This window comes from Carcharodon carcharias, chromosome 4, assembly GCF_017639515.1.
Source record: "Carcharodon carcharias isolate sCarCar2 chromosome 4, sCarCar2.pri, whole genome shotgun sequence".
NCBI classification, from domain to species: Eukaryota; Metazoa; Chordata; class Chondrichthyes; order Lamniformes; family Lamnidae; genus Carcharodon; species Carcharodon carcharias.
Genome location: NC_054470.1, coordinates 200,950,220 through 200,975,535, shown reverse-complemented (window position 1 = coordinate 200,975,535; position 25,316 = coordinate 200,950,220). Strand labels below are relative to the sequence as shown.

Below are 25,316 nucleotides of genomic sequence, written 5' to 3'. Positions count from 1 at the left end.
AGTCTATGCTGTGGCTTCCCACAGAGTGAGCTCCTGATTTCAGTCATGCCACATTGGGCAATTGCCAAGTGGAGGCCAAATACATAACATTGGAAGAGAACGAGAAAAACAGAATGGTCTGACAGCAATTTTACAACAGTTTCACCTAACTGAACCATAGAAGTTTACACCAATGAGGCAGCTAAATTGCCTAATGAGCTTCTGTTACTGTAATACTGAACAAATCTCATTGTCCATTTTCTCTCCATGTCCCTGTCTTCCTGTGCTCTAAATATTTATTCAATTTTCTCTTAAAATATGCTAGTCTGTTTCAGCTAGGCCATGGCAAAACATTGCCTGCCACAACACCACGTAAAAAAATCTCCTGGCTTCATCTCACATGGTCAGTGATGATTTTAAATTAATGTTAATCCCAATGAGGGGAAATAACCTCTCCCTATTCATTCCATCAAAACTCATCATTTTCAAAAAACTCGATTACATTTTCTCTTGAAAACAGAATTGATACTCAAGTCTCTCAAAATTAATTGTGGTTTTCAATCCCTGTCATGATCTTATACTGAACCTATACTGTTATGTTCACTGTGGTTTTAGTATTGTTTCTGTAATGGGGTGCTGAAACTGCATATAACACTCTTAAAAACAAAAATACCTGGAAAAAATACCTGACAGCATCTGTGGAGCGGAACACAGTTAATGTTTCAAGTCCATACGACTCTTCACCAGAACTAAGGAAAAATAGAAAAGAGGTGAAATATAAGCTGGTTTGGGGGGGGAGGTGGGACAGGTAGAGCTGGATAGAGGGCCAGTGATAGGTGTAGATTGCCAAAAGATGTCATAGACAAAAGGATAAAGAGGTGTTGACATTAGCTAAGAAATGTGCTAATGGTGACATTAAGGGTAGAAAGCAGGACCAGCAAGGGACAGATAGCCCTAGTGGGGGTGGGGTGGGGGGGAAGAGATTGAAATAGGCTAAAAGGTAGAGATCAAACAATGGATGGAAATACATTTAAAAATAATGGAAATAGGTGGGAAAAGAAAAATATATATAAATTATTGGAAAAGGGGGATCGGAAAAGGGGTGGGGATGGAGGACAGTTCATGATCTAAAGTTGTTGAACTCAATATTCAATCTGGAAGGCTGTAATGTGCCTAGTTGGAAGATGAGGTGCTGTACCTCCAGTTTGCATTGAGCTTCACTGGAACAATGCAGCAGGCCAAGGATGGACACATGGGCATGAGAGCAGGTTGGTGTGCTAAAATGGCAAGCGACAGGGAGCTCTGGGTCATGCTTGCAGACAGACCAAAGGTGTTCCGCAAAGCATTGGGAGCGATGAATGTTTCCTCTACATTGAAGAGACCAAACGCAGACTGGGTGACTGCTTTGCGGAACACCTTTGGTCTGTCCGCAAGCATGACCCAGACCTCCCTGTCGCTTGCCATTTCAACACACCATCCTGCTTTCATGCCCACATGTCCTTGGCCTGCTGCAATGTTCCAGTGAAACTTGATGCAAACTGGAGGAGCAGCACCTCATCTTCTGAACAGGCACTTTACAGCCTTCCGGACTGCATATTGAGTTCAACAACTTTAGATCATGAACTCTCTCCTCCATTCCCACCCCCTTTCCGATCCCCCCTTTTCTAATAACTTATATATATTTTTCTTTTCCCACCTATTTCCATTATTTTTAAATATATTTCCATCCATTGTTTTATCTCTACCTTTTAGCCTATTTCGATCCCTTCCCCCGCACTCCACCCCAACTAGGACAATCTGTCCCTTGCTCATCCTGCTTTCTGCCCTTAATGTCACAATTAGCACATTTCTTAGCTAATATCACTGCCGTCAACACGTCTTTGACCTTTTGTCTATGACATCTTTTGGCAATCTTCACCTATCACTGGCCCTCTATCCAGCTCTACCTGTCCCACCTCCCCCGCCCCCCCCCCCGCCCCACCTTAAACCAGCTTACATTTTACCTCTTTTCTATTTTTCCTTAGTTCTGGTGAAGAGTCATACGGACTCGAAATGTTAACTGTGTCCCTCTCCACAGATGCTGCCAGACCTGCTGAGCTTTTCCAGGTATTTTTGTTTTTGTTTTGTATTTCCAACATCCGCAGTTTTTTGCTTTTATAACACTCAACTTCAGTTTAACCACTGTGTTGTACAAATGCACTATTGCACTATGCCCTTGCACTCTGTGCCCCTATGTACAAACTCCAAAATACTGTTGGTCTTTTTATGGCTTTATCTACTTACACTTTCAGGAAATTAGATACTTGAACCCCTCGGTCTCTCCACCATCTACATCTTCCAATCTTTTACGTTCAAAGGCATTTTCACTAGCTTTATAAAAGCTGGGATAATCCTGCCTCAAAGTAATATTCACTATTTTTATTTTGCTAGAATGTAAGAAGAGAGAGGGCAAAGCTAAATTCAAGTTCAAGCAGCATCTTAATAAGGCAGGTTTTCAACAGAAATCTAGAAGCACATTATTTTTTTATTAGAGGTCAGCAGCACAGAAAAAGGCCCTTCGGCCCCACGAGTCCGTGCCAGTCAAACAAGTACCTAACTATTCTAATCCCATTTTCCAGCACTAGGCCCATAGCCTTATATGCCATGGCATTGCAAGTCCACATCCAAATACTTCTTAAATGTTACGAAGGTTTCTGCCTCTACCTTCCTTTCAGGCAGTGAGTTACAGATTCCCACCACAGTGAATCCCCAAAACCGTCTTCAGGAGTACCACTGACCTAAAAGCTCCTGCGGTAAAGCAAGGCTAGGGCTGCAAATATGATTAAAGGAATATCACCATGCATCTAACAATATTCATAAATATAGTTAGCGTAACAAGGATGTGGAATTAACTATGAACAGATCTGAGCTCCTGCCTCCCAGTTACACTTTTGAATAGGATGGTTATGGATCATCTAGTACTCAAGGTTGATTGGGATAAAGGTGGCCTTTTAGTCATAGAGTTATACAGCACAGAAAGAGGCCCTTCGGCCCAACAACGTGCCTGTGCTGGCCATTAAGCACCTATCTATTCTAAGCCCATTTTCCAGCACTTGCCCTGTAGCCCTGAATGCTATGGTGTTTCAACTGCTCATCTAAGTACTTATTAAATGTTGTGAGGGTTCCTGCCTCTTCCACCCCCTCAGGCAGTGTTCCAGATTCCAACCACCCTAGGGTGAAAATTTTTTTCCTCAAATCCCCTCTAAACCTCCTTCCCCTTACCTTAAATCTATGCCCCCTGGTTATTGACACCTCTGCTAAAGGGAAAAGTTTCTTCGTATCTACCCTATCTATACCCATCATAATTTTGTATACTTCAATCAGGTCCCCCCTCAGACTTCTCTGCTCTAAGGGAAACAACCATAACCTATCCAGTCTCTCTTCGGAGAGAGCCTGGGCTCCAGACATCTTGGTGAATCTCCTCTGCACCCTCTGCAGTGCAGTCACATCCTTCCTATAGTGTGGTGACCAGAACTGCACACAGTACTCCAGCTGTGGCCTAACTAGTGTTTTATACAGCTCCAACATAACCTCCCTGCTCTTATATTCTACACCTCGAATAATAAAGGCAAGTATCCCATTTGCCTTCTTAACCACCTTATCTACCTGTGCTGCTGCCTTCAGGGATCTATGGACATGTACACCAAGGTCACTCTGATCCTCTGTACTTCCTAGGGTCCTACCATTCATTGTATAGTCCCTGGTGGCATTAGTCCTCCCAAAATGCATCACCTCACACTTCTCAGGATTAAACTCCATTTGCCATTGCTCTGCCCATCTTACCGGCCCATCTATATCGTTCTGAAATCTAAGGCTTTCCTCCAATACCACCAATTTTCGTGTCATCTGCGAACTTACTGATCATACCTCCTATATTCAGGTCTAAATCATTAATGTACAATACAAACAGCAAGGGTCGCATCACCGATCCCTGCCGCACACTTGTCACAGGCTTCCAATTGCAAAAACCACCTTCAATCACCACCTTCTGCCACCTGACACTAAGCCAATTTTGGATCCAATTTGCCAAACGGCCCTGGATCCCATGGGCTCTTACTTTCTTGACCATTCTCCCATGCGGGACCATGTCAAAAGCCTTACTGAAGTCCATGTAGACTACATCAACTGCACTACCCTCATCTACACAACTCGTCATCTCCACGAAAAATTCAATCAAATTTGTTAGACATGCTTTCCCTCTGACAAAGCCATGCTGACTACACCTGACTATACCTGCCTCTCCAAGTGGAGATTAACCCTGTCCCTCAGAATTCTTTCCAATAGTTTCCCTACCACTGATGTTAGACACACTGGCCTGTTATTATTTGGTTTATCCCTACTACCCTTCTTGAAAAATGGTACCACATTCGCTGTCCTCCAGTCCTCTGGCACCTCTCCTGTGGCCAGAGAGGATTTGAAAATTAGTGTCAGAGACCGTGCAATCTCCTCCCTTGTCTCACATAGCAGCCTAGGATACATCTCATCTGGGTCTGTGGATTTATCCACTTTTAAGCCCGCTAAAACTGCTAATACGTCCTTCCCTTTCAATGCTAATTTGTTCAAGTATACCACAGACCCCCTCCCTGATTGCTACACCTACATTGTCCTCCTCCATTGTGAACACAGATGTAAAGTAATCATTCAAATCTTCACCTATGTCCTCCAGCTCCACGCATAAATTGCCACTTTGGTCCCTACTCTTTCCTGGTTATCCTCTTGCCATTAATATATTTATAAAATGCCTTGGAATGTTCCTTTATGTGACCGCCAGTGTTTTTTTATGCCCCCTCTTTGCTCTCCTAATTACTTTTTTTTTTAAACAAGTGCCCCCCCTACAATTTCTATACTCCTCTAGGACTTCCACTGTTTTCAGCCCTCTGTGCCTGCCATAAGCCTCTTTTTTTCCTTACCCAATCCTCTATATCCCTTGACATCCAGGGTTCCCTGGGCTTTTTGGTCCTACCCTTCAGTTTTACGGGAACATGTTGGCCCTGAACTCTCACTATTTCCTTTTTGAATGACTCCCACTGGTCTGATACATCCTTTCCTACAAGCAGCTGCTCCCAGTCCACTTTGGCCAGATCCTGTCTTATCATATTGAAATCAGCCTTCCCCCAATTCAGGACCTTTATTTCCGGTCACAGAATCACAGTGCAGAAAAGGCCCTTTGGTTCATCAAGTCTCCAGCGGCACATGAGAAACACCTGACCTACCTACCTAATCCCATTTACAAGCACTTGGCCCATAGCCTTGAATGTTATGACGTACCACGTGTTCATCCAGGTACTTTTTAAAGGATGTGAGGCAACCCACCTCCACCACCCTCCCAGGCAGTGCATTCCAGACCGTCACCACCCTCTGGGTAAAAAGGTTTTCCCTCACATCCCCCCTAAACTTCCGGCCCCTCACCGTGAACTTATGCCCCCATGTGACTGACCCTTCAACTAAGGGGAACAGCTGCTCCCTATCCACCCTATCCATGCCCCTCAATCTTGCACACCTCGATCAGGTCGCCCATCAGTCTTTTCTGCTCCAACAAAAATAACCCAAGTCTATCCAACCTCTCTTCATAACTTAAATGTATCATCCTTGGTAACATCCTGGTGAATCTCCTCTGCACCCTCTCCAGTGCAATCATATCCTTCCTATAATGTGGCGACCAGAACTACTCCAGCTGTGGCCTCACCAAGGTTCTATACAACTCCAACGTGACCTCCCTACTTTTGTAATTGATGCCTCGATTGATAAAGGCAAGTGTCCAATACGCCTTTTTCACCACCGCACTAACATGCCCCTCTGCCTTCAGAGATCTATGGACACACATGCCAAGGACCCTTTGTTCCTCAGAACTTCCTAGTGCCATGTCGTTCATTGAATACTTCCTTGTCAAATTACTCTTTCCAAAGTGTATCAGCTCACACTTTTCAGGGTTAAATTCCATCTGCCACTTATCTGCCTATTTGACCACCCTGTCTATATCATCCTGTAGCCCAAGACACTCAACCTCACTGTTAACCACTCGGCCAATCTTTGTGTCATCCGCAAACTTACTAATCCTACCCCCCACCTAGTCAGCTATGTCGTTTATATAAATGACAAATAATAGGGGACCGAGCAGATCCCTGTGGTACACCACTGGCTTCCAGTCACTAAAGCATCTTTCTGTCATCACTCTCTGACTCCTACAACTATGCCAATTTTGAATCCACCTTATCAAATTACCCTGTATCTCCACTGCATTTGCCTTCTTTATAAGTCTCCCATATGGGACCTTGTCAAAGGCTTTGCTGAAATCCATATAAACTACATCAACTGCACTACCATCACCTACACACCTGGTCACCTCCTCAAAAAATTCAATCAAGTTTGTTAGGCATCACCTCCCTCTGACAAAGCTATGCTGACTATCCCTGATCAAACAATGCCTCTCCAAGTGGAGATAGTCAGAGCCCCTGCGATCTTCTCTCTTGCCCTCCTCAGCAGTCTGGGACACAAATCATCTGGACCTGGAGATTTGTCCATGTTGAAGCCTGCCAACACCTCCAATACCTTGTCACTCCATATATCAATTTGCTTAAGAACCTCGCAGTCTCTCTCCCCGAGTTTGATACCTTCATCCTCATTCTGTTGGGTGAAGACGGACATGAAGTATTCATTCAGCACTCTAGCGATTTCTTCTGGCTCTACCCATCGATTGCCCCCTTGGTCCATTATGGCCCTACTCTTTCCCTGGTTATCCTCTTCCCATTGATATACTTATAGAATATCTTGGGATTTTCCCTACTTTTACCAGCCAGGGCTTTCTCATTTCCCCTCTTTGCTCTCCTAATTGTTTTCTTAAGCTCCACCCTGCACTTTCTGTACTCCACTAATGCTTCTGTTGATTTGCTTCCCTTGTACCTGTTAAAAGCCTCTCTTTTACTTCTCATCGTAACCTGAATATCTCTGGTCATCCATGGTTCTCCGAGCTTGTTACTCCTTCCTATCACTCTAGAGGGAACATGTTGAGCCTGTACACTCCCCATTTCCTTCTTGAACACCCCCCAGTGTTCCTCTGTAGATTTCCCCACAAGTAACTGTTCCTAGTCTACCTCGGCCAGATCCTGCCTTATTTTACTAAAATCCACTCTCCCCCAATCCAAAACATCTTTGGTCCGTCTTTGTCCTTTTCTGTAACTACCTTAAATTTTTCAGAGTTATGGTCACTATCCCCGAAATGGTCCCGCACTGACACTTCTACCACTTGCCTGGCTTCATTCCCTAAGATTGGGTCCAGTACTGCCCCTTCCCTTGAACTTTCGATGTGCTGGCTCAAAAAGCTCTCCTGGGTGCACTTTAAGAATTCCGCCCCCTCTAAGCCTTTCACACTAAGACTATCCCAGTTAATATTGGGGGGGAAGTTGAAATCCCCTACTATTATTACCCTATTATTTTTACACTTCTGAGATTTGCCTACATATTTGCTCCTCTATCTCTACCTGACTGTTTGGAGGCCAATAGTACACTCCCAGCAAAGTGATTGATCCTTTATTGTTTTTAAGCTCTACCCATATGGCCTCATTTGAGGAACCTTCTAAGATACCATCCCTCCTTACTGCAGTAATTGACTCCTTGATCAATAGTGCAATGCCACCTCCTCTTTTACACCCTCCCCTATCATGCCTGAAGATTATATACACTGGAATATTGAACTGCCAGTCCTGCTCTTCCCTCAACCATGGCTCAATGATAACACTATCATATTCCCATGTGCTAATCAACGCCCTCAATTCATCTGCCTTACTTGTAAGGCTCCTTGCATTAAAGTATCTAACTACATTTTTAATTGCTGTGATATGGGTACCACTGGCAAAACTTCCATTATTGCTCATACTTCCTTGCTCCAAGGGGTGGGCGGATCACCTGTTTAAGCCATCATGGTGGCTTGATACACCTTTGTGGCTTGCCAGGCCACTTCAGTGGACAGTTAAGAGTCATGCAGTGGCCCAGACCAGGGAAGGGTGGCAGTTCCCTTCCTAAAAGGACATCAGTGATCTGGTTTTTACAACAATCTGAAAGCTTCACAGTCACTTTTACTGATATCAGGTTTTTATTTCCAACCTTTATAAATTCAAGCTTAATTGTCAAGCAGTGTTTGAACTTGTTCTGCAGAATTACGAGTTTAAGCCTCTGGATTAATAATGCAGTAACATAACCACTTCAGCTTGGACTGCACAAGTCAAAGTCTATTTAGTCTATACCAACCTAGTGTCTTCCCATAATAGCATCTATCAGTACAAAGTGTTCATTATTGAGATGTTTTTAACCAATTTATTCTACCCTAATTTTTCTCCCCCCCATTTCCATGTTAGGGTACAATTTCAATGATGGCAAGATGCTCTCTACCTCTATTCCTCATGTATCTCCCCAAGCAACCATTCTTCACATCAGCCATATAATAATGTGGTTTCAACAAGTCAGGGGCTGGGAATTCTGCGGAGAGTAACTCATCTGCTGACTTGCCAAAGCCTGTCCAGCATCTACATGGCACAAGTTAGGAGATTGGTGGAATATTCTCCACTTGCCTGGATAAACAAAGCTCCAGCAAATCTAAGAAGCTCAACACCATCCAGGACAAAGCTAGCCGCTTGATTGGCACCCCATCCACAATAAACATTCACTTCCTCTGCCACCAACACACAGTGGCAGCAGTGTGTACCATCTACAAGGTGCACTACAGCAACTCACCAATGCTCAATCAACAGCACATTCCAAACCTGTGACCTCTAACACCTAGAAGGACAAGGGCAGCAGATATATAGGAACATCACCACCTGCAAATTCCCCTCCAAGCCACCCATCATCCTGACTTGGAACTGTATTGTCGCTTTATCAGTATCACTGGGTCAAAATTTTGCAACTTCCTTCCTAACAGCACTGTGGGTGTTCCTCCAACACATGGGCTGCAGCAGTTCAAGAAGATAGTTCACCACCACCTTATATGGGGCAGTTAGGGATGGGCAATAAATGCTGGCCTAGCCATTGACACCTTAATCCCATGAATGGATATAGACATATTTTTTAAAAATCAGCCTAGGCAGCAAGCACGACCTGCATAATTGACAGTGGCCAGAGGAGTGGCATTTTCCATTAAGGTGGCACTGAGTAACTATCAGCATGAAAAACACTTGCTCCTTTTCCTTTCTATAACCCAAAGGTTACGAAACACTGCACCAATTGAGACCAATTATGTTGTACAGACTTGGAACTAAATCAGGCCCTTCCTGGCATGTATGGCTCAATATTACTCAGCATTACTCAGTATTGTTGAGTAAAGTGGTCTTATTCTTCTAACCTCCAGAGAATATGAGAGGTGATTCTGAATTCAGAAAAATTCTGAAGAGACTTGATAGGATGGACGAGAGATTGTTTGTTGGTTGGGGAATCTAAAACACGGGCACAGTCTCAGGATAAGGGGCCCGATTATTTAGGACTGAGACAAGGAGAAATTATTTCACTCAAATGGTTGCGAATCTTTGCAATTCTCTATCCCAGAGGATTGTGAATGCTCCATCATTGAATATATTTAAGGCTGGGATAGACAGGTCTCTCAGGGAATTAACAGATATGGAGAGCAGGTAGGAAAATGGAATTGAAGCCCAAGATCAGCCATGATTGTATTGAATGGCCCAGTAGGTTTGATGGACCATGTGGTATACTCTTGCTCTATTTTTTATGTTATTATCGAAATAGCATTGACCCACCAAGGCATTAGGCAGCATTTTGCTTATTCTTAGAACTGCCTTACAATGGTTTACTGTCACATTTGGGCAGAGCTGAGGAAGGAAGAGGAAAGATACAGGCAGCTCATATAAGATTCTAGGACTTCCACAGGTAGTCAGAAAGGGCAAGTCCCAACTTTTGAATATCTGCGGCAACATGATTAGAGCAATAAATGAAACAAGGATATTGGATTGAGCCCAATTCAACCACAGGGCAGCAAAACATAATTAGATCTGTTCCCTGCTAACAATAAACACTTCCCTCCATCCCAACTGAATGGCAGTTAATGTAATTGGGAACCCAAAGCTTTTCTACAAGCATGCAAATAGTAAGCAGGTAGTAAGAGATGGGGTGGGGCCTATTAGAGTCAAAAAGTGCAATTTATGTTTAGAGGTGCAGGGGAAAATTTGAATACTTGAGACTTTTTTTTCTAAGGAAGAGGACGCTGGCAAAATATTGGTAGATGATAGAGGTAACAGATGGGGTGAAAATTGATAGGTAGGATATACTAGAAAAGCTGGATATACTTAGTGTGGTAAATCATCTGGTCTGGATGGCTTGCAACCCAAGTTGCAAAAAGAAGTGGGAGTCAGGATAGCAGAAGGGCTTGGCATAAACTTCCAACCTTCCCTAAATAGGAGGTGTCAGAAGATTGGAAAGTGACAAATGTGACACCCTTATTTGAGAAAGGGTGTAAGGACAGTCCTACAGGCCAGTCAGTTTATCAGTGGTGGGTAAGGTTTTAGAAACAATAAAAATGAACAATGAATAAATGAAAAAAATGCACAAGCTCTTGGAGAGATTTGAGTTAATAAAGGAGCACAGGTTTGTAAAAGGCAGGTCGTGCTAGACTAATCTCATTGAGTTTTTTGATGAAATAATACAGAAAGTTGATGAAGGGAATGCAATAGATGTTGTCTATATGGATTTTAAGAAAGCATTTGACAAAGCACCACATAAAAGGCTGGTTAACAAAATTAAGGCTCCTGGGATAGGCGGAGGGTGGTCAGTATCAGCTTGGATAAAAATTGACTTAAGGGCAGAAAACAGCAAGTCATGGTAAATGGTTACTTTTCAGACTGGAGGATGGTAGACAGTGGTGTTCCCCAAGGTTCAGTGGTAGGGCCATTACTTTTTTGATATATATAAATGACTAAAGAAAATTTCAAAATTTGCTGATACCAGACTTGGAGGTGTAGCAGATTGCTAGGATGATTCCACTTAACTGCAACATGTTGCAGGCTAGCAGAATGGCCAGACAAATGGAAGATGGAATCTAAGACAAAGAAACAGGTGGTGATGCATTTTGGCAGAAGGGATGGGAGGAGGCAATATTGTTTATATGGCAGAGTTCTAAAGAGTGTATAGGGGCAGTGTGACCAAGGGATTCATGTGCAAAGATCTCTGAAGGTGGCACAACACGTGGTTAGAATCTGGAATGCGCTATCGGATATGGTGGTGGAAACAGATTTTCAATAGTAGGTTTCAAAAGGGAATTGGATAAATAATTGGAGAAAAAAATTGCATTGATGCAATGGGTTAGACACTGCTCTTCACCTCAGTCAAAGGTGCAACTCCATCCCTAGCTGAATTAAAGAAAAACTTGTAATAACTTTTGACCAGTCTCATCTCAGTTTCTAGTAAATGCAATCCATGGGTTTCATTCTATTTATATGGGGTTCAACTGTACATTAACACATCAAGAAGTCCCCTTTCACAAGATATGGAGGACAAAGAAAGCTATCTAAAAGAAAAAACTATGAGATTTTTTTTAAAAAATTGTGCGTGACAGTATAAACAACATTAGGTCAATAAATGCAAAATTTTGGTGACTTTCCGGATCTACATATGATCCAGTTAAAAACTGACATTGTAAACTAACGTGGTAAAAGAACAGAGGCCCAGCCACTCTCCACTCAATGCTATTTGGCTAAAATAAAAAAGCAAAATACTGCATGCAGGCACTGGAAATCTGAACTAAAACAAGTCGTTCTGGAAATACTCAGCTGATCTGGCAGCATCTGTGGAGAGGGAAACAGAGTTAATGTTTCAAGTCGAATATGGCTCTTCTTCAGAACTGGAGGGTAGAAATGTGATGGGTTATGCTGTCAAAGGTGGGAGGGAGAAAGAAACAGCCATTCAATTAAACTTGTTCTCAATCTGAATAATTTCTCTCAGGCCTCTTCACTTCTTCCAGATCCAAGTTACTATGGGTATCCACCTAGGTCCTAGCTAGGCCTGCACTTTTATAGAATAATGTTCCTATCCTACTCAGTCACTTTGTTTGTATTGCCCTTGCACTGCTCTGATGTTTCCAACTGCACCTTATCTTATCCTATTTTCAGAACATTACAAAGAACTTTTCAATTAATGTTGAACTATTGAGCTCCAATCACTCTCACATGGTCGACCTCTGATTCGCTTGTCTCTAACAATGGGTACAAACATATCACAATTATTCCTCCCATCTTACTTCCTGGGCTTTATTCCTTTCTCCCGGCTTCTCCATCTCTGCCACATTTGTTTTGACGACTTCACTTTCTGCATCAAAAAATTTGAATATTCTTTTGCGTCAGCCAAGGCTGCCACTGCCAGTCCCACTTCTTGTACTACCGTGTTCATCCCTTACCCCACTGATAACAGAATCTAACTTGGTCTCACCTTCCATTTTACTAATCTCCACATTCATCAGATTACCTTGCAAAACATCCTATATCAATCACTATGCTTTCAGCAGAGATATGGCTGTTCCTTTTTGACTTTGCTTACTTAGTACCTCCCACTCCATTCTCTCTTGGACCTTTCTATCTTAGACTTCCAAACAAGCAGAGTACAGACTTCAGGAACAGTATCACATCCCTGCCCTCGGTACACTGTAGCTTTCTGGCCTGGACATGGGTTTCAGCAACTGCAGCCCTTAACTATATCTCTCATTTATGTTTAAAGCAATGAAGGGAGTGTCGGAGATGTAGATTCTTCAATGGAACATAGTTCCAGTGGAGGTTCCGCACTACTCTTGGATTGCCTTTTCCTTTCAGGCACTGGTAGGCTTGCTCTGTTTTTCGAAGATTTCCTGTTTTTCATTCAGATTTCTTGATGTTACAGGCCTTTTTGTTTCTTTTAATATCTTTCAAATACCACCTCACCTGGCTATACACATTTACTGCATCAGACAATCATTATCAAGATCTTCTAATTTCGATCTCTTCCAGCTTTTTGGGAATTCAACCCAATATTGCTCTTCACCCCCTTGCATTTTGATCTGTTCAACTCCAATAATCTGCTTGTTTATGTATTAGTTTCCAGTTCTGACAAAGGGTTTAGACTCCAAATAATAACCTGCCTTTTATCATTACAGAACCCAAAGGATCTGTTGCGTTTTTATTTCAGATTTTCAACACCAGCAGCTCCATTCTTTTTATTTGAATTAGTGCTACACACTCATCACTTACAAAAGCAAAATACTGCAGTTGTTGGAAATCAGAAATAAAAAGAGAAAATGCTGGAAATACTTAGGTCAGGCAGTGGCTGTGGAGGGAAACAGACTTAACATTTCAGGTTAACAATGAAGGTTCATCAACCTGAAACGTGGGCGGGATTTTACAGTCCGGCCTAAATCAATGGACTTTTGAATGGCTTGCCACGTTTTACAGCCCTGCCCCCCACCACCCACGGGGCTGTAAAATTCTGCTTGTTAACTGTTACTCACCACAGTTGCTGCCTGACCTGAGCATTCCTGAATTTTCTGTTTTTAATACACTCATTACTTCCTTATGTCTGTAAATGACTGATAATTATAAATTTTGGTTGCCTGTTATACATATTTGTCTCTATCGCCTTCGCTATAACAGGCTCCAGATTATTGTTATGTCAACAGTCAATGTGAAATAAGTTGTGGATCAGCCAATCTCAGCCAGGACAGCAGTTGGAGTGCAAATGGGCTCAGCATCCTAGGCCCAAAAATTCTGGGCTTACCTGTTGTCTTTCTGACTTCTTTCTAGTGATCGCTATTGCAAAGTTTAAGTAAGGACAGGATTGACCTAGCTGTGATATCCTCCATGAACAAAAGGTCAATGTAGGCAAAATATTAGAGGATGCCAAGTACCCATGTTATCTTACCCTAGCAAGGATCAGCACCTCCAAAGAGGGGGAAAAAAAATCAACTACTATATTTCTGTGCTGATGGCTACACAGGTCCAGGGCAGACTAAAGTTGGTTTAAATACCCTACTACATTACACTTAATACTGGTCTCCAAATGTCAGAAAACACAATGCACAACAATCATAAAGCAAGAATAATTTCAGACAACCCAACTATTGTCTGTAGTTACCCATACTTCTAATAGGATATGTGCGCAAATACCCAATAATTAAAAGCATGATCAATGTAAAAGGCATGTCTATGTGAGTTCAGTGAAGTTTAATTCAAGCTTGTCAAAATGCTTAAAAGTACACAAATGCAGAGAAACTACTCAAAATAAATGGAGGGGAAGAGATCTTTTTTCAGTAAAGCCTAATGGTGAGCAGTGTGAAATTTCCAAGAACCCACAAAACAATTGGCGTTTGTAGATAGAGCATTTTGAGCAATATATCAGTAGAATAAAGTATTGGTGCTTCTATATCTATCACTGGTGGTGATAAGAGAAAAAAAACAAATGAAGAATCAAAAGTATTAAGGGCTGAGTGTATTGGCATTGTTATTTAATAGGTTACCTTTCCTCAAATTTATTGGTACCAATAGATTAAACAAGTCTTCTAACAATGTAAATTGGAATTTTGCTATCATGCCAGCTTTTTCTAAAATATAATAAAAACTATACAATTTAACACGCGAAAATACACATGTATCCTGTGTGAAGCAAGACCAGTGTAAAGAGGCCATTTCCTCTTTAATTTCCTGTTTGCATTGTCTTGGTTAGGTAGGGGAATTAAAATATAATTTGTAGTGAGTGTAGACAATTCTGCCACAATGAAATGTATACCATACATTGTTCTGCACTGCAGTGAACATGGTAGCTTCCTACCCAACGCCACACATTGTTGGGACTTAAAACACATAACATCCAAGGGTAACACTGATCTTAAAAGCTACTTCTCGTAACAAACAGTACATATAAGTGGCCAAATGGTGCTGCTCCCTTCCCATCTCTCATTCCTTCCCCCAGCTTCACGCGTGATGGAAAGCAATGGAGATGATGAGTTCCTGCAATAGATGCATGATATTGTTGTATTGTTTTGAGTAAATGGCACTGGATGCTGCAAATTTATTATAAGTGGATCAAATCCAACCCAGACATTGGGTATAAATATCCAAGTTAGTGAATTTGACCAGTCTCAGTCCAGTTTCTACAGGAGGCTTACTATTGTACCCTAAAATAAAAGCAAAATACTGCAGATATAGTAAGTTTGAAATAAAAACAGAAAATGCTGGAAAAACTCAGCAGGTTTGGCAGCATCTGTGGAGACAGAAACATTTAATGCTTTGAGTTTGTATGACTTCTTCAGAGCAGAGTCATACTTACTCGAAATGCTGTTTTTCTCTCTCCGCAGATGCTACCAGACCTGCTGAGTTTTTCCAGTATTTTCTATTTTTATTGCTGTTGTATACATAGTTTGGTGTGGTCCAGCTGTTGAGTAAAACATATGCAGATGCCCAGATGAGGAACCCTAATAAAATGGAATGCAATTTGGCAACCTCCCAGAGACCATAGCTGCTATTCTTGTTCCTTTCTTATTATAGGCTGCTTGCATATCCTAATGCTAAGCCAAATACTGCATCCAGTATGCCTGACCTCAGTGTCAGGGATGAACCTGTGAAAGATATGTCTTCTAATTCTTCTAAATTGTTGGATATTTTTGTTCTTGGAGAATCCAGGACATCAAGGATGGTTCACAACCCTTTGCGCACGTATGCATAAACACAGAGAGGGAAATAGGACCAGAGTGTAACGGGTGCCAGAGCACCAATGATGGAAAGCAGAATTCTGATGGGTGGGCACGAAAGCCAATGCGACACAGGGTGGATTTCCATCAAGAGGCTGTACTGAGCTTTTGAGTGTTCTATAGGCTGTTAAGAGGAGAGCTGAAAGGTGGGAATTTAATCCCATTCGAAACTCCAGTAAGAAACGACAAGAACAAAATGTATGCCGAGGGGGGAACAATCCAGCAGTTGTTTATTTATTTGTAGCACCTCATTCCCAAAATCCCCTTATAGTTCCTTCACTAGTAGACTACAGACAAAAGAGCAGATGCAATAAAATGAAGTTGGGAAGGGGGAAAGTGGGGGCAAGGGTGGAGGAAGGAACATGGACAAAGAAACTGATTGGAATTGAAACGTTATTGCAAATGCTTACCCAGAGAGGCAACTGGTACAGCCAGAACACAACGCAATTTTTTTTTTGGAATTTAACTGCCTACTGGAAGCTCAGAAGCTCCAGCTGAGTCCAAGCTCCGAGCAGAAATCCACACCACAGGCCTTCTTGCCTAACCTTTGAATTTCTGCTACATCTCACTGGGGTATTGGCACTGCCAACCAACTCTTCCTGTTTTCCCTGGGTCGCTCGCAGCAATGCGTAGGAGGTTAATTCCTAGAGATCCCAGCATAATACAGAAGAGTTGAAAATTTGAAGGAGGTCCATAAATATCCCCACCCTCAACGATGTGGGAGCCCAACACATCAGTGCAAAAGACAAAGCATTTGCAACAATCTTCAGCCAGAAGTGCTGATTGGATGATCCATCTTAGCCTACTCCGAATGTCCCCAGCATCATAGGTGCCAATCTTTAGCAAATTCAACCCATTCCATGTGATATCAAAAACCGGCTGATGGCACTGGATACTGCAAAGGGAATGGGCTCTAACTATATTCCGCCGTTGGTGCAGAAGCCTTGTGCTCCAGAACTTGATGTGCCCCCTAAGCAAGCCGTCCCAGTACAGCTACAACACTGGCATCTACTTGGCTATGTGGAAAATTGCCCAGGTATGTCCTGTACACAATACGCAGGACAAATCCAACCCGTCCAATTACCACCCCATCAGTCTACTCTCGGTCATCAGTAAAGTGATGGAAGGAGTCATCAACAGTGCTATCAAGCAGCACTTACTTAGCAATAACCTGCTCACTGACACTCAGTTTGGGTTCTGCCAGGGTCATTCCGCTCCTGACCTCATTACAGCCTTGGTTCAAACATGGACAGAAGAGCTGAACTCCCGAGGTGAAGTGAGAGTGACTGCCCTTGTTATCAAGGCAGCATTTGATGGAGTGTGGCATCAAGGAGCCCAAGCAAAACTGGAGTCAATGGGAATCAGGGGGAAAAATCTCTGCTGGTTGGAGTCATGCCTAGCATAAAGGAAGATGGTTGTGGTTGTTGGAGGTCAGTCATCTCAACTCCAGGACATCACTGCTGGAGTTCCTCAGGGTAGTGTCCTGGGCCCCAACCACCTTCAGCTGCTCATCAATGACCTTCCTTCTAGCATAAGAACAGAAGTAGGGATGATTGCGCAATGTCCAGCACTATTCGCAACTTCTCAGTTATTGAAGCAGTCCATGTCCAAATGCAGCAAGGCCTGGACAATATCCAGGCTTGGGCTGACAAGTGGCAAGTAACATTCGCGCTACCAAGTGTTAGGCAATGATCATCTCCAACAAGACAGAATCCAGCTATCACCACATGACATTCAACGGCATTACCATCACTGAATCCCCCACTATCAACGTCCTCGAGGTTACCATTGACCAGAAACTGAACTGGGCTAGCCATATAAATACTGTGGTGACAAGAACAGGTCAAAGACCCGGAATCCTGCAGTGAGTAGCTCACCTCCTGACTCCCCAAAGCCTGCCCACCAACTATAAGGCACAAGTTAGGAGTGTGATGGAATACCGTTCACTTACCTGGATGTGCACAGCTCCAACACTCAGGAAGCTTGACACCATCCAGGACAAAGCAGGCTGCTTGATTGGCACCCCTTCCAGAAACATTCACTCCCTCCAGCACTGATGCACAGTGGTAGCAGGGTGCACGATCTACAAGATGCATTGCAAAAACTCACCAAGGCTCCTTACGCAGCACCTCCCAAACCATGACCACTGCCATCTAGAAGGACAAGGGCAGCAGATACATGGGAACACCACCACCTGGAAGATCCCCTCCAAGCCACTCACCAACCTGGCTTGGAAATATATCGCTGTTCCTTTACTGTTGCTGGGTCAAAATTCTGGAACTTCCTCCCTAACAGCACTGTGGGTGTACCTACACCACAGGGACTGCATTCAAGGAGGCAGCTCACCGCCATATTCTCAAGGGCAATTAGGAATGGGTAATAAATGCTGGCCTAGCCAGTGACACCCATATCCTGTAACTGAACATAAAAAAGAACACGTATTAGGCAGGTGGGCAAAGTACTTTAAGTTGTTTGCCACGCGTGGCACCTCAGCCCAGCTACCGTCTGTGCTGTGAAGAGAGAAATGACAAGCATTTTCTTTGCTGGAGGAAGCTGCAGTAACATTTGTCTCCAGAGGTGACGTCAGGAGGAAAACTTCAGTATGTGACACTCACAGTGCTTACAGATCAGATCACCAGCCTGGCTTGCTTGCCCTCACACTACAAACCTTAAAAGGAGGCAAGTCAGAAAGAAAGAGAGAAAGGGAAAGATAGAGAAAGAAGGAGACAGGCACTGTCCTCACTCACTGTCCTCACTCATCTCAGTGGCCCGAGAGGATCGGATATACAAACACTTCTATGGAATGCCAGCTGCGGAAACTCGACTACTGCAGAGAAAGAAGAACAAAAACAAATGTAAACATGCAGTGTCCTGACTATTCTAGAGTAATTTTTCAGTAATTCTTTGCAACCAGCTCAAACTGTTTCAGGCATTTCCTCAATTTTTGTATCAGTTAAGCAGGCTTATTTCTAGTTACCTGTTTGCTATGAAAATAATTCCCACTTGAATGTTTGACCTGCAATAATCTTCTCAATAAATGCAATACTAGAAGGTGCCAAAACTCCTTGATGTTAACTGCCCAATTTACATTTTATATACCTGCTTTAATGTAGCACAACTGGGCACAAAACACCTCAACAACAGGATCATAGGTCACACAAATACTGGACCTTTTCCAATTCTTACCAAGTTATAATTCTTTTGTCTCAGAGTTAAAGTAGAGATTAAACTGTAGCATAATGAGGTACTTCACTTTTATATTATAGGCTAGGGAACTCTGTCTGCTTTAGTTGTTTTTAGCTGTGGGGAATGAAACTATAGGACCCTACCACTTTCTAACTTGAGTATAACAGAGGCTGCAAAAGAGCCTTGAAGGCAATATGGGGAGAAGTTACCAGTGTCGGGGTCCTTTTTTTTTAGCTCCCAGCAATAACTAGGAGTGGGGTTGTTGCTCACCTATCTGCACATGTACCAACTTGACACAAATTATCAGGAAGGAAATGAAAGCAGGGAATTTGTCAATGATTAGTAGAGTATTGTAAAGATGGGAGCCTTGGATAACTCATTCTACAGCATTTATTAACCCCCTGAGAGCCAAGTTACAGCAATATATTGCATGCTGATTCTTTCTAATATGGAAACTAAAGAGTGGGCAGACAGTAAACACCATTAAAACCTGCAACTTTTAAATTCCATTTTCGTGAGATATGGAGGTCACTGGCAAGGCCAACATTTATTGCCCATCTCAAATACCTGCCTTCTTGAACTGCTAGAGTCCATGCAGTGTGTGAATTGCAGGTGGTAGTGCTCCCATGTGCCTGCTGCCCTTGTCCTTCTAGGTGGTAGAGGTCACAGGTGTGGGTGGTGCCGTTGAAGGAACTTTAGCAAGATTCTGTAGTGCATCTTGTAGATGGTACACGGCAGAGCCATGTGTTCCATCACACTGCTGACATGTGCCTTGTGGATGGTGGACAGGCACCAATTCTTGCAGAATTCTCAACCCCTGGCCTGCTCTTGTAGTCACAGTATTTGTGTGGCCGCTCCAGTTAAGGTTCTGAACAACAGCGTTGACGGTGGGGCATTCAGCAATGGTAATGCAATTGGCTACCATGGGGAGATGGTTAGATTTTCTCTTGGAACATAAGAAATAGGAGGGGTAGGCCATTCATTCCTGAGCCCAATCCACCAAGGAGATCGTGGCTAATTTTCTACTTCAATACCATTTTCTTGCACTATCACCATATCCCTTGATGTTTTTAAAATGCAGAAATCTATTAACAACGGAGTGAACAAATTTCTCCTCTTCTCAGTTATAAATGGCCTGCCCCTTATTCTGAGACAGTGACTCATGAACAAGGACACCAAAGTCCCTTTTGAAGCTGAACACTTCCCATTCTCACCATTTAAGAAATATTCTGTATTTCTGTTTTTCCTACCAAAGTGAATAACCTCACATTTCTCCACATTGTATTCCATCTGCCAATTTTTTGCCCACTCACAGCCTTGCCAAATCCCCCTGCACCATCTTTGCATCCTCCTCAATTCATGCTACCACCTACTGCGTCATCTGCAAACTTGGAAATATTACATTCAATCCCCACATACAAATCATTGATTTTTTTTTTATTCATTCACAGGATGTGGGCTTCGCTGGCTGGGCCAGCATTTATTGCCTATCCCTAGCTGCCCTTGAGAAGGTGGTGGCGAGCTGTATTAGAAATAACTGTGGCCCAAGCACTGATTCTTGCAGTACCCCACTAGTCAAAGTCTGCCAACCTGAAAATGACCCATTTATTCCTATGGTTTTCAGTCCATTAACCAGTTTTCAATCCATGCCAGTATATCCCCCCAATCCCAATTTTGTTTACTATCCTCTCCTATCCTTGTGGGACCTTATCAAAAGCTTTCTGAAAATCATAATATACCAGCTCCACCAGTTCCTCCTTATCTATTGTCAAGGAGCTAACATTTTTAAAATTGTATTATTGTGGTTTATTGTAAAGTAGGTTTATGCGGATAAGTATAGTTGGATCTGTGCGTGATTTAATTACATCTGGAGTCAAGAAGACTGCAAGTTTGGAATCATCAAAAGAAGCTAGGTGCTTGCATGCTAATGAGTAAACACGGATGCAGGCTTAGCATGTAAGGTGTGAAGTGAATTTGCACTTTTAGATAAATGAAGGACTATTTGGATTTCAACGGAATCTTAGTCTGTTTACAACTAGCCAGATAAGCAAGGCTAAGGAATATGTTTATTTTTCCCACGGTTACAGACAATATATATATATGGGCAATATGAAAGTTTTTATATCATGAAGATGATGCAGTTTCAATGACATATGAAACAATAAAATTTACATATTAAAAGGTGAGAAACATATATAAAGGGGAATGAATGGCTATGTGGGAGAAGGCCATGTAAGATTGAACAGGTATATGAGAAATAGCCTTAATGAAACTTTCAGCATTTGTGTATAGGTCTGCTATGTAACAAAACTGAAGTTGAGGAAAAGCCAAATGGAATTCCACTGTCAAGTGGGTATTATGCTAACTTGCTGGTTCTGTTTTAAAACTAATATTTACTTTGGACTGTTGCCTTAAAAAGGGAGTGTAACTGGGGATCAGCTTAATTAGGAATTTTAAGAATTACTATAGTAGTAATATACAGTCTTATGTGCGTGCTTGAAATCTTTTATATTTTGTTAATAAATATTTTAACTTTTAAAAAATCTCTAAAGGTCTTGGTGAACTTATTACTTTTGAATTCAGTGCATACATCTCGTAATAAATACAAATTGCAAAACCGTTGTGATAGCATGACCAGGTTTCCCTCGTGGATTTGGTCTGCTTGGCACATATCATCTGCCACGTCGTAACATCCTCAAAAAAACTCCAACAGGTTTGTTAAACATGATTTCCCTTTCAGAAATCCGTGCTGACTCTGCCCAATCCTAGCATTATTTTCCAAGTGTTCTGTTATCACATTCTTTATTATAGACTCTAGTATTTTCTCTGCAACTGATGTCAGATTAACTGGTCTGTAGTTCATTTTCTCTCTTGCCTTCTTTCTTAAATTGGGGGGTTACATGTGCTAGTTTCTAATCTGCAGGAACCATTCCATAGTCTACAGAATGTTGAAAGATGACCACTAATGCATTTACTATCTCTACAGCCACCTTTCAACACTCTGGGATGTAGGTCATCAGGTTCAGGAGATTTATCTACTTTGAAGTCCCATTAATTTCCTCCAGTACATTTTTTTTGCTATTATCTTACAGTTCCTCATTTATAACAGTCCCTTTATTCTCCATTATTTCTGGGAGGTCTTTAGTTAAATCCTCCATGAAGACAGACACAAAGGTTGAGATTTTCTGCCCGTTGCAGCGGCCGTGTTGAGTGGCGAGATTGCAAAATCTCGCGAGAAGGCCCTAGTCGCATTCCCCGATGATGTAAATCCAGGTTTCGATTGTCCTCCTCCCTGTCAATGGTGGGCCACATTTCCTGCCGATGAATGTCAGGAACTTAATTGTAATAAATTAGCATCTAATTATTGTAGCCACATGCCAGAATCATCTCCCCAAGTTAAATTTAAATCTCATGTTGGCGTGATTTCACGATGGTGTGATTTACAAATGCCTTTAAAAGGCGTGAACCTGGCGACCACAACTTCGAAGGTAACTCAGTGGTGACTGCATACAATTTTGCACAGCAGTCTCAATGATCCCAGCGACTCCACGGATTTGGGTGGGGGGGGGACCACTGGTGAATCTCTGTAGTGGCTTCTTCATGGTGCTAGGGCAAGGGTGACAGTGCAAAGGGGGAAGGATGAGAAGACAACCTCAGGGCAAGGGTGACAGTGCCCTGGGGCAGCAGTGGGTGGCTCATGGCAGCACCGACTGAAGTTGGAGCACAAACACATGCTGGGGGAGGAGGATGGGGGAAAAAAATGGTCAGGCTAATAGAAAAATATGTCATAGATAAGCACTCCATCACAGCTGAGAACGTTTAGCTGGAGCTCAATTCAATCCTTGGAGTCAAGCAAGCATGTCCACTCAAGCAGCAATAATTCTTCTCACGGCCAATTATTGCCCCTCTACTGGTAATCCCTCCCACGCACACTTCAAACTCGAATGAGTGCTATGGTGCTGCAGAACCATTGCGCGGCTGGGCAAGCCCGAGGATCCTTTTGGGAAAAGGTGGCCATCAAACACTGACTGAGGGGTGCGCTCCTAGTCCCTTGCATTCAGTTGAAATTGAAAAGTCACCCTCATAGTACAAGCAAACGCGAAGCCTCAGAGTCCAGTTTAGAAAAATGCCTGTGCGCTGTTTGATGGCGTTTAGAAGGATGAGGGGGAATCTGATTCAAACTTACAGAATACTGAAAGGCCTGGATAGAGTGGACGTGGGGAAGATGTTTCCATTAATAGGAGAGACTAGAACCTGAGGGCACAGCCTCAGAGTAAAGGGAAGACCTTTTAGAACAGAGATGAGGAGAAACTTCTTTAGCCAGAGAGTGGTAAATCTATGGAATTCATTGCCACAGGAGGCTGTGGAGGCCAGGTCATCGAGTGTACTTAAGACCGAGATAGATAGGTTCTTGATTGGTAAGGGGATCAAAGGTTATGGGGAGAAGGCGGGAGAATGGGTTTGAGAAACTTAGCAGCCATGACTGAATGGTGGAGCAGACTCGATGGGCCGAATGGCCTAATTTCTCCTCCTATGTCTTATGGTCTGAGATGAGAGTTCAGGATGCAGTCAAGTGCCCGAAGCTGCAGTCACTTGGTCACATGGTGTGGGACACTGTTGGGTGTGGGCATGGTGAGCCATCATGTGCACTGAACACTGGACATCCCTGTGGTGGCCTGAGCACTCCGGCATGTGCTAAAGAGGCTGGGGAAGCAGCCTCAGGCAATGACTTAACTAAGAGTGGTCCTTAGGAAGCGATTGCTGACCCTTGCATCTCTCTTTTTGATGCAGCAGTGAGGAGACCATCAGGAATTTGGAGTATAGTGATCTCACAGTTTGCCTGATTGCTTATAGGTAGAAGAGAAGGAAAAGAATGCGACAGAGGCGCCCAGCTTGCCAAAGGGAGAAGCAGAACCCTGAAGACCAAGGGGCAGCACAGTCTCCTCCGCACGCAGAGATGAACCCCACAGTACCGTCATTTGTAGGTACATCGCTAGACCCAGGATCTACAGAAGGCTTATGTGCTACCTGCAGATGAGCAAGAGCTAGAGTCACCGACGCCAGCACGCCAAAGGAACTGGTTATATGCCACCTGCTACAGGATTTGGCACCACAGGGTCTTGGAAGGCATCCAGAGATTAGCAGTTAAAGTTACCACTGCGCTCTATTTCGATGAGAAGACGCAGATGGACTGCGATAGCGGCCTTTATTTTGTACAGGAAACATGGTCTCACATATGAGTGACACAAACACTGCTCAACTGGATTGGATTGTTCTCTGCAGTCCTGCCACATCCAGTCATGAATGGTGGTGGACAATTAATCAACTTACTGGAGGAGGCAGCTCCACAAATATCCCCATCCTCAATGATGGGGGAGTCCAGCACATCAGCGCAAAAGGCTGAAGCATTCGCAATCTTAAGCCAGGAGTGCCGCCTCAGCCTCCTCCAGAGGTCCCCAACATCACAGATGCCAGTCTTCAGCCAATTTGATTCACTCCACATGCTATCAAGAAAAGGCTTAAGACACTGGATACTACAAAGACTATTCTGGCAATAGTACTGAAGGCTTGTGCTCCAGAACTTGCCACGCCCCGAGCCGAGCTGTTCCAGTCCAGCTATAACATTGGCTTCTACCCAGTTATGTGGAAAATTGCCCAGATATGTCCTGTACACAATAAGCAGGACAAATCCAACTCAGCCAATTACCGCCCCATCAGTCCACTTTCAATCATCAGTAAAGTGATGGAAGGGGTCATCAACAGTGCTATTAAGCACTGTGCCAGGCAATGACCGTCTCCAACAAGAGGACCTAACTGTTGCTCCTGGCATTTAATGGCACTACCGTCAGTGAATCCCCCACTAACAATATCCTAGGGTGGGGGGCGGTTGCCATTGACCAGAAACTGAACTGGACTAGGCAAAAAAAAAACTGTGGCTACAAGAGCAGGTCAGAGGCTTGGAATCCTGCGGTAAGTAACTCATCTCCTGACTCCCCAACTCCTGTCCACCATCTACAAGGCACAAGTCAGGAGTGTGATGGAATACTCTCCATTTGCCTGGATGAGTACAGCTCTAACAACACTCAAGAAGCTTGAGACCATCCAGGATAAAGCAGCCCGCTTTATTGGCACCCCTTCCAGGAACATTCACTCTCTCCACCACCGACACACAGTAGCATCAGTGTGTACTATCTACAGATGCATTGCAGGGACTCACCATGGTTCCTTTGACAGCACCTTCCAAACGCACAGCTCGACCATCTAGAAAGGTAAGGGCAGCAGATACATGGGAACACCACTACTTGGAAATTCCCCTCCAAGCCACACACCATACTGACTTGGAAATATATTGCCCCTCCTTCACTGTCACTAAATCAAAATCCTGGAACGCCCTCCCTAACAGCTC

At 43.2% G+C, this 25,316-nt stretch overlaps 1 protein-coding gene across 3 annotated transcripts in view; it reads right to left on the bottom strand.

The window, feature by feature from the left end:
- Positions 1–25,316, bottom strand: part of rictora (RPTOR independent companion of MTOR, complex 2 a) — a 232,197-nt gene that overhangs the window by 129,733 nt on the left and 77,148 nt on the right. The gene's annotated exons all lie outside the window — the stretch shown is intronic.